The sequence below is a fragment of the Rutidosis leptorrhynchoides genome, chromosome 8 (genome assembly GCF_046630445.1).
Source record: "Rutidosis leptorrhynchoides isolate AG116_Rl617_1_P2 chromosome 8, CSIRO_AGI_Rlap_v1, whole genome shotgun sequence".
NCBI classification, from domain to species: Eukaryota; Viridiplantae; Streptophyta; class Magnoliopsida; order Asterales; family Asteraceae; genus Rutidosis; species Rutidosis leptorrhynchoides.
In genome coordinates, this window is record NC_092340.1 from 99,264,341 (window position 1) to 99,275,244 (window position 10,904).

Below are 10,904 nucleotides of genomic sequence, written 5' to 3' on the forward strand. Positions count from 1 at the left end.
TATTTATACTCAAAAAAATATACTATGCAATATCTATAATAATAATAAAATTATCATCCAATTATTACTTTTATAACACTCCCCCTTGGATGATAATTTTATTAGTGAATAACTAGTACTGCCTCGTTAAAAACCTTGCTAAAGAAAACCCTTTGGGATAAAACTTTAGCTAAGGGAAAAAGAGTGCAGCATAGAGTTGACTCCCCCTCAAGTAGGCAACGCCTGAGTTGTTACATCTTCTGAACATGCCTCATGCCAATATTATGAACGTGTGTTCTGAAAATAGCAGTTGGAAGTGCTTTGGTGAAAAGGTCAGCAGAGTTTTTGCTGGACTGAACATATCTCATTTCAATCTGGTTGTCCTTAATGAGATTTTGAGTGTATGAGAAGAATCTAGGGGGTATGTGTTTTGTTCGGTCACTTTTGATATACCCTTCTTTCATCTGTGCTATGCAAGCTACATTATCTTCATAGATAGTTGTTGAACTTTTATTGCGTTCTAGTCCACAAGAATCAGTAATGAGTTGTGTCATTGATCTCAACCAAAAACATTCCCGACTGGCTTCATGTAATGCAATTACTTCGGCATGATTTGATGATGTTGCAACAAGTGTTTGTTTTTGAGAACGCCATGATATTGCGGTACCTCCATTTAGGAATACATATCCATTTTGAGATTTAGCTTTATGTGGATCAGATAAATAACCTGCATCTGCATAACCAACCAAATCTTGTTTTGATTCGTTAGAATAAAATAATCCTAAATCAGTAGTTCCTCGAAGGTATCGAAATATGTGTTTGATCCCATTCCAGTGTCTTTTGGTAGGAGCTGAGCTGAACCTTGCCAACAAATTAACTGCAAAAGAAATGTCAGGTCTTGTACAATTTGTAAGATACATAAGAGCTCCAATTGCACTAAGATATGGTACTTCTGGTCCCAGGATATCTTCATGATCTTCACAGGGACGAAATGGATCAGTGTCAACATTAAGTGATCTAACAACCATAGGAGTACTTAATGGTTTTGCCTTGTCCATATTAAAACGTTTTAAAATCTTTTCAGTATATGTTGTTTGATGTACAAGTAAACCATTAGGCATATGTTCAATTTGTAAACCAAGGCAATACTTGGTTTTTCCGAGATCTTTCATTTCAAATTCTTTCTTTAGAAGTTGAATGGCTTCATGGATCTCTTTATTTGTACCTATGATATTAAGATCATCAACATAAACAGCTATGATCACATATCCGGATGTTGTTTTCTTAATGAAAACACATGGGCAAATAAGATTATTGGTATACCCTTTGCTTATCAAGTAATCACTTAATCGTTTATACCACATGCGACCCGATTGTTTCAACCCATATAAAGACCTTTGTAACTTGATTGAGTACATTTCTTTAGGTTTTGCATTGGTTGCTTCTGATACCTTAAATCCTTCAGGTATCTTCATATATATATCACTATCAAGTGATCCATAAAGATAAGCAGTCACAACATCCATGAGATGCATTTCTAAATTTTCAGAAACTGCCAGGCTGATTAAGTATCTAAAAGTAATTGCATCCATAACAGGAGAATAAGTTTCCTCATAATCAATTCCCGGTCTTTGAGAAAAACCTTGAGCTACAAGTCTAGCTTTATACCTTGTAACTTCATTTTTCTCATTTCTTTTTCGCACAAAAACTCATCTATATCCCACAGGTTTCACATCTTTAGGTGTGAGAATGATAGATCCGAAAACTTTTCTTTTATTGAGTGATTCAAATTCAGCTCGTATTGCTCCTTTCCAATGATCCCAATCATGTCTATTTTGACATTCCATGACAGATTTTGGTTTTGGATCATCATCATCATTCATGATGTCATATGCAACATTATATGAAAATATCTCATCAAGATTTTTCATTTCATTTCGGTTCCATAATATTTTTGAATGTGCGTAATTGATTGAAAATTCCGTATTGACATCATCAATCTCCTCTGCAGAAGGAGTATTGATTTGTAGTTCTTCTTGAACACTTTATTTTACCTCATTATCAGCTGATTTTCTTTTCCGAGGATTTTTATCTTTGGAACCAATTGGTCTCCCACGTTTCTGGCGTGGCAAAGACTCAAGAATAACATTATTGCCAGTTTTTGGAATTTCAATTCGAGCTGGAGCATTTGCTGCTGGTATATATGATTTAGTCACTCTTTTTGTATCTGTAAATGCATCAGGCAATTTATTTGCAAGTTCTTGCATATGCATTATTTTTTGAACTTCGATCTCGCATTCTTTTGTGCGAGGATCAAGATACATTAATTGAGGTTCACACCATGAAACATCATTTTCTTTATTTTTTATTTCTCCCCCTAATCTAGGGAATAATGTTTCATTAAAGTGACAATCAGCAAAACGTGCTGTAAAAACATCACCCGTCATGGGTTCAATATATCTTATTATTGAAGATGTTTCATATCCAACATATATTCCCATCCTTCTTTGAGGACCCATTTTAGTGCGTTGTGGTGGTGCGATAGGGACATAAACCGCACAACCAAATGTTCTAAGGTGGGAAATATTTGGCTGATGACCAAAAGCAAGTTGCAAAGGAGAATATGTATGACTTGCGCTTGGTCTAATGCGAATCAATGATGCAGCATGCAAAATTGCATGGCCCCATACAGATACTGGGAGTTTTGTTCGCATTATCAATGGTCTAGCTATTAGCTGCAATCGTTTAATTAATGATTCAGCTAAACCATTTTGGGTATGCACATGGGCAACGGGATGTTCAACAATAATCCCAATAGACATGCAAAAGTTATTAAATGCTTGAGACGTAAATTCACCGGCATTATCTAGTCTCACCCTTTTAATAGTATAATCAGGGAAATGTGCTCTCAATTTAATAATTTGAGCAAGAAATTTTGCAAATGCCATATTTCGACTTGATAATAGACAAACATGAGACCATCTACTAGATGCGTCTATTAGAACCATAAAATATCTAAATGGTCCACATGGTGGATGAATTGGTCCACATATATCACCTTGAATTCTTTCAAGAAACATTGGTGATTCTTTTTCAACCTTAAGAGGTGATGGTCTTATTATCAACTTTCCAAGTGAGCATGATGTACATGGGATAAGTGCATCATGAGGGATCCTTTGATCCGCCAATGGATGTCCATGTGTATTTTGTATTATTCTTTTCATCATTGTTGATCCTGGGTGACCTAATCTCTCATGCCACAAACTGATCATTACAGGATCACATAATTTTTCTTTAACTACCACATTTACTTCAGGTACATTTATATGTGTATAATGTAAACCAGAATGAAGTCTTGGTAGTTTTTCAATTACACGATTCTTATCAGTGATACTTAAATATTTTTCATTTTCTGTTGTCACTGACTGATAATCATATCCATTTTGGTATATGTCAGAGAAACTTAACAAATTTCTCTTTGACATGGGAGAAAATAAGGCATTATTTATCAGAAAATTCGTACCATTTGGTAACATGAATTTTGCCTTTCCCATTCCTTTTATTAAGTCCACAGGACCTGATATAGTATGTATAGTTCCTTCCGTTGCTTTCAAGTCTGTGAAATATTTTTTAGATTTGAGTATGGTGTGAGTGGCACCACTGTCTGCAATACAAATATCTCCACCATTTGACTGATTTTTTTACTCCAGCAGTATACATCATGAACTTCAAAAAAAATATGAGAAACAAATAATGAGTATATAATTCATCAATATATTACATTCAAACCATGTTACAAATGATAGCATATAATAAGGAAATATGTAGTAAACTAGATATGGTGTAGATTGAAAATCTACAACCATTTATTTAACGAGAACATATAATAGGATATCTATATATATATATATATATAGATATTAGAAATTTATTCATTAAAGTAGTCACAAGTTGGCTCAGTGATTTTTGTATCAAGGTCATCCACAAGATTTGCTTCTTTTCCTTTTTCCTTTAGGGATTCTTGATACCGATTAACAGAATGCTGATTTGTTCGGCAGTTTTTAGACCAGTGGCCAATTTTACCACATCGGTAACAAGAATCTTCAACATTCTTTGAAGAGCCTTCTTCAACATTGTGATTTGTGGGATTGTATGGTGTTTGGATTTTATAATTTTGTGGATTATTATTTCTTTGTCCACGACCACGACCACCACGACCACCACGACCACGACCACCACCACGACCATTACCATAAGGGTGATTTCGAACATAGTTATGATTTTTATTATTGTTATGGTAATTTCCATGATGATGGTTTTGGCCAATATGGCTACGACCTCTTCCACGCCCTCGTCCATGTGCATTTCTTCTTTTATTATTATTATTATTATTGTTAATAGCATTAGCTTCAGGAAATGCTAGCGCACCGGTAGGACGAGATTCTTGATTTTTCATCAGTAATTCTTTATTAACTTCTGCAACCAAGAGATAAGTTTGAAGTTTGGAAAAAGTTTTATAATTCTGCAATCTTAAATTTTCTTGCACAGTTATATTTGCAGAATGCATTGTGGAGAAAGTTTTCTCCATCATATCAGCATCACTTATTTCTTGACCACAGAATTGAAGCTTTGAACGGATCTTGAACATGGCCGAGCTGTATTCACTTACCTTTTTGAAATCTTGGAACCTTAGATTTCTCCATTCTTCCCTCGCAGCTGGAAGTAATATTTCCTTTTGATTATCGAATCTACTCTTGATACTTTCCCATAAAACATGTGGATCTTTGATAGTGAGAAACATATGTTTTAAGGTGGTATCAATATGTTTGCGAATAAAAGCAATTGATTTTAATTTATCTTGATCGGAACAAGTATTATTTTCTTTTAAAGTTTCTAGAATACCTAATGATCCAAGATTTATTTCTACGTCCATAACCCATGATGTGTAGTTTGTTCCCGATACGTCTAAGGCATCAAACTCAAGCTTTGATAAGTTTGACATTTTCTATTTTCAGAAAGATGAACAACATAAATCATAATCATAATCATAATATTTTTTTTTTCGTAGATAAATAACAACATGCAATTAGAATTAGTTTAGATTCATAAGTAGTAAACAAAGGAATAATGGTATGATTACAAATAATAAAATCATAAGGGAATATAGGTTCATATTATATTATATTATTAATGATATTATTATAATATATATTAAGTTATAATATATATTATTATAATATATTTTTCTTATTTTAACCTTTAAGATTTACTTTTAATAAAAATACAAACTACTTTTCTTATTTTAACTTTTAAGATTTACTTTTAATAAAAATACAAACTACTTTTTTTATTTTAACTTTTAAGATTTACTTTTAATACAAACTATTTTTTCTATTTTAACTTTTAAGATTTACTTTTAATAAAAATACAAACTACTTTTTTTATTTTAACTTTTAAGATTTACTTTTAATAAAAATACAAACTACTTTTTCTATTTTAACTTTTAAGATTTACTTTTAATAAAAATACAAACTACTTTTTTATTTTAACTTTTAAGATTTACTTTTAATAAAAATACAAACTACTTTTTTTTATTTTAACTTTTAAGATTATAAATTTAAGAATAAACATTAGTATGCATGAAATAAATAATGATTAATTGCATAAGTAATCATAAATGTTAGATAACATATAAAGACCCCATCGTATTCGTATTGATCGGAATTAATCTCGACCCATGGTACCGTGTTGTCAAATGACGTGTTGCGTACATAAAGTACCGTGTTGTCAAATGACGTGTTGCGTACAATCATGAGGTCTTATTAACATAAATATAAATGTTAGTGAAGTTAATAAGAGTTAGATTACAGAAAATATAATTCAGGTGGTATAACCGACCATATATAACTTAAATAACATAAATATAAATGTTAGTGAAGTTAATAAGAGTTAGATTACAGAAAATATAATTCAGGTGGTATAACCGACCATATATAACTTAAATAACATAAATATAAATGTTAGTGAACATAACTGTAAATGTTAGTATACATAAATAAATGTTAGATAACATAAATGTAAATGTTAGTATACATAAATAAATGTTAGATAACATAAATGTAAATTAGGCGACAGTGTCGACCATATATCATTTAGGTGGTATAACTGACCATATATTAGTTAGGTGGTAGAGCCAACCATATTTAGTATAAATGTTGAGATAATCGTGCTGATAACGTGTTATAATTCAGTAGGCTTATAACTACCTTTAGTGGTTCTTGACTGTAGAAGGTATATAGAGATAGAGATACTGTAAAACGGAGAAAACAAAGGTTGAACAAAAGGTATGAGTAATTGGTTTTTTATTTATAGAAAAATGTACAATGAGAGTTTGGTGGCATTTGGAATCTAGAGAGAGAGTGTTTTTGTTAACCAAAAAATACATACAATAAACTCTAACTCAACACACCTATTTATACTCAAAAAAATATACTATGCAATATCTATAATAATAATAAAATTATCATCCAATTATTACTTTTATAACAACAATAACAATAATAATAATATAATAATAATAATAATAATAATAATTATTATTATTATTATTATTATTATTATTATTATTATTGTCTATACTATATATCTAATACACAAAACCGCACTATTCATCAATAGTAACCAGGAGTATTTTCGTCATTTCACTTTTTTTTTTCTTTTTTTTGTCTCCAACGATAAAAGAAGCAACTCTCATAAAAGAACCAACCCTTCAATGTTACCAAAAGATGTCGAAAAAAATTCTTTTTTACAAAATAGATCATGACTTTTTTTTAACTCGCATTCAAAACGAAGCCCCCGGCGCGAAGCGAGGGCTCCACAACTAGTTAATCCCTATATTACTAATTGTGGTGGGGAAGGGTGTCGTTTGACACTCACCACACCTAAAAAGCGGGTCAAAACGACAATAACCCAAAACTCAACCCAAAAAAATACAAAATACCCCCTCAATTATAATTAACTTACAAATACTACCCGAACTCCAAGGGAGTAAAACATAAATTCTCTCAATTAAAATAAAAACTCCACCCAAAACACTTCGACGGCCTGTATCTTCATCCTCACCCCTAGTTAAATTTCACCGACAACACCGTTAAACTCGGAAAAAATTTATGAACAAAACGAAACTAACTACATTCGAAACGGACACTTTTTAAAAAACGCTAAAGACAACGACAGCCCGTATCTTCCCGTTCGCCACGAGTTAAATTATTTCGACAGCAGCGTCATACTCGAAATAATTTTATGAACAAAACGAAAATAGGTACATTCGAAACGGACACTTTTTAAAAAAACGCTAAACACATTGACAGCCCATATCTTCCTGCTCGCCGCGAGTTAAATTTTTTCGACAACACCGTTAGACTCGAAATAATTTTATCAACAAAAAGAAACTAACTACGTTTGAACCAGACAGTTTTTAAAAAACACTACACGGCGCTTAACACATGGGCCGTTTTCCCTTCTGTAAATACATAAAGCTACGCTAAATATGAATATGCAGGCCGAAAGCCCCCGCCGCATCGCGCGGGCCGAATCCGGACTAGTTATTATTATTATTATACTTATAATCATTTTGTAAAATTATTGAATTAACTTTATATATTAATAAATAAATAAATATAATTGTTTAATAATTATTCTTCTTAATCTTGATATAATAAGTAGGGTATTAAACGAAGCAAAATGATAATGTTTAAGTTAAAAGTAATTTCAACTCTATTAGAGATGTTAATGTATGACCAATCCATCGGATATAGATGATCTAAATGGATGATAAGTGGATATGGATATAGTGTAAAATATGGGCGGACCTATGAAGGGGCAGGGTGGGGTGCCCATCTTCAGTGGATTTGCAATTATGAGTGCAAATTTTTTCAGTATTTCGATTTAACCCCCGGTGGAATTTTTTTGACCAAACCCTTCACATTTTGCCCCAAAATCTTCATATTTTGCTCCAAAGTCTTCGTATTTTACCCAAAAACCTTCAAATTTTGCTCAAAAACTATATATTTTACCCTAAAACCTCCATATTTTGCCAAGAAAATTCCCTACTTTTTTAAAAAAATCTCGCCCCCGGTGAAAAATTTCCTAGCTCCGTCAATGATGTAAAAAAGTAGTAGATCGAGTATGGATGAAAATTTCTTATCCATGGATATTGCATTAAATAAAAGTTGATCAATTCACAATTCTCATAATACAAAGACGTAAGTATCACAATATTGCAAATTACACAAAACTTGAATGAAATGTACATATACTAATCGTTCATGAAAGGAATAAAGTAAAGGAGACTAGCCACTCATGTTGAAGATGATGAACATGATGAATTCTTGAAATTGCATGAAGAACACCTCCTTTATCTTGACTTGAATCCTTGATTGATGATGATTAGTGATGTTTTTTAGAGTGTTTAGGGCTCTAAAAACTGAGATAAATGGTCTGTCATTCGTAGCTACATCATCCCGACAACACCGCAATTGGCGGTTGTGGGGCCGCAAATTGCGGTCTCCTTTAGTTTAGCCGCAAAAAACCACCGCAAAAAGGCGGCCCATCTGGTTCTGTTTGAAAAAAGCAGCCCACCGCAAATTACGGTGTACTGTGATGACCCAGAAAATTTCAACTTATTTAAACCAATTCTCTATACGATTTATTATTTTGACACGTTAAACAAAGTCTGTTAGATTGAGTCTCAAAATTTTAGAACTGTTTCATATATACAATTACCTTTGATTACTCTCGACGATTCATGAACAATTATATGTATATATATATATATATATATATATATATATATATATATATATATATATATATATATATATATATATATAAGTAAAAAAACGACTTTCCTACAGTAAAACACTATTTGCTACAGTAAAAATGACTTTGCTACAGTAAAACACTATTTGCTACAGTAAAAATGACTTTGCTACATTAAAACACTATTTGCTACAGTAAAACACTATTTGCTACAGTGAAATCGTATTTTGCTACAGCGCTACAGTGAAAAGTGAAAGTGAAAGAACAATGGTCTGATCGCGACACCCGATTCACATCACGTTTCTGGCAGTCATTACAAAAAGTATTGGGAACTCGATTAGATATGAGCACCGCTTATCACCCACAGACAGATGGTCAAAGTGAAAGAACAATACAAACATTGGAAGACATGTTACGGGCATGCGTGATTGACTTTGGAACCAGTTGGGATCGACACTTACCGTTGGCAGAATTTTCATACAATAACAGCTATCATACGAGCATCAACGCAGCGCCATTTGAAGCACTTTACGGTAGAAAGTGCAGATCTCCTATCTGTTGGAGTGAAGTAGGAGAAAGACAACTTACTGGACCAGAAATTATTCATGAAACCACCGAAAAGATCATTCAAATACAACAGCGATTGAAAACGGCCATGAGTCGCCAAAAGAGTTATGCTGATGTAAGAAGAAAACCGCTAGAATTTCAAGTGGGCGACAAAGTCATGTTGAAAGTGTCACCCTGAAAAGGTGTTGTACGATTCGATAAACGAGGAAAGCTAAGTCCTAGGTACGTAGGACCCTTTGAAATCACCGAAAGAATTGGAGCAGTTGCTTATCGATTAAAGCTACCGCAAGAACTTAGTAGTGTTCACGACACATTTCACGTGTCAAATTTGAAGAAATGTTTAGCTGAAGAGGATGTCGTAATTCCTCTGGATTAAATACGAATCAATGATAAACTCCATTTTGTCGAAGAACCTGATGAAATCATGGACCGTGAGGTCAAACAATTAAAGCAAAGCAAAATACCGATAGTTAGGGTTCGTTGGAACGCTAGACGAGGACCCGAGTTTACTTGGGAACGAGAAGATCAAATGAAGCAAAAGTATCCACATTTGTTCACTGATATCGCTCATGAAACAGGTACTACTCAAAATTTTGGGACGAAATTTTCTTTAACGGGGAGGTACTGTGATGACCCGGAAAATTTCGACTTATTTAAACCAATTCTCTATACGATTTATTATTTTAGCACGTTAAACAAAGTCTGTTAGATTGAGTCTCAAAATTTTAGAACTGTTTCATATATACAATTACCTTTGATTACTCTCGACGATTCATGAACAATTATATGTATGTATGTATGTATGTGTGTATATATATATATATATATATGTGTGTGTGTGTGTGTGTGTGTGTGTGTACAAGTAAAAAAACGACTTTCCTACAGTAAAACACTATTTGCTACAGTAAAAATGACTTTGCTACAGTAAACACTATTTGCTACAGTAACACTATTTGCTACAGTAAACACTATTTGCTACGGTAGCACTGTTTGATGTCGACGAACTAGAAAACAAGCAGAAATGAGCTGTCCAGCCTAGCCATGCGATCGCATGGCAAAAGCACTGAAAACCCATGCGATTGCATGGGGACCAAAAACACTATTTGCTACAGTAAATATTATGTCCACGAACTAGCAAACAAAACGCCATGCGATCGCATGGCAAAAGCACTGAAAACCCATGCGATCGCATGGGGACCAAAATCAGGAAACATGCCTATAAAAGGCCAGTTTACTCGACGTATTATTTACATTTTTTTTCTTTAATCAATATTTATATTTATATTATAATTATAATTTTAAATTTAAGTTTAATAATAATAAGGTATATACAAGGGTGTTTTTAATTCGGGTTTCAAACCGCTTTAAGCTAAGGAAGTATTGGGTATTGTTCGGGGTATTGTTCTTGAATCCAAGGCCAACCATACAGTCATCTACCATCATTACGTCTACGCAATTTGCCTACAATATTGAGTCTCAATATTGAACTGTGAGTTTATAGATCCCTTTTTAAATACTTTAAATATTTTTGGGCTGAG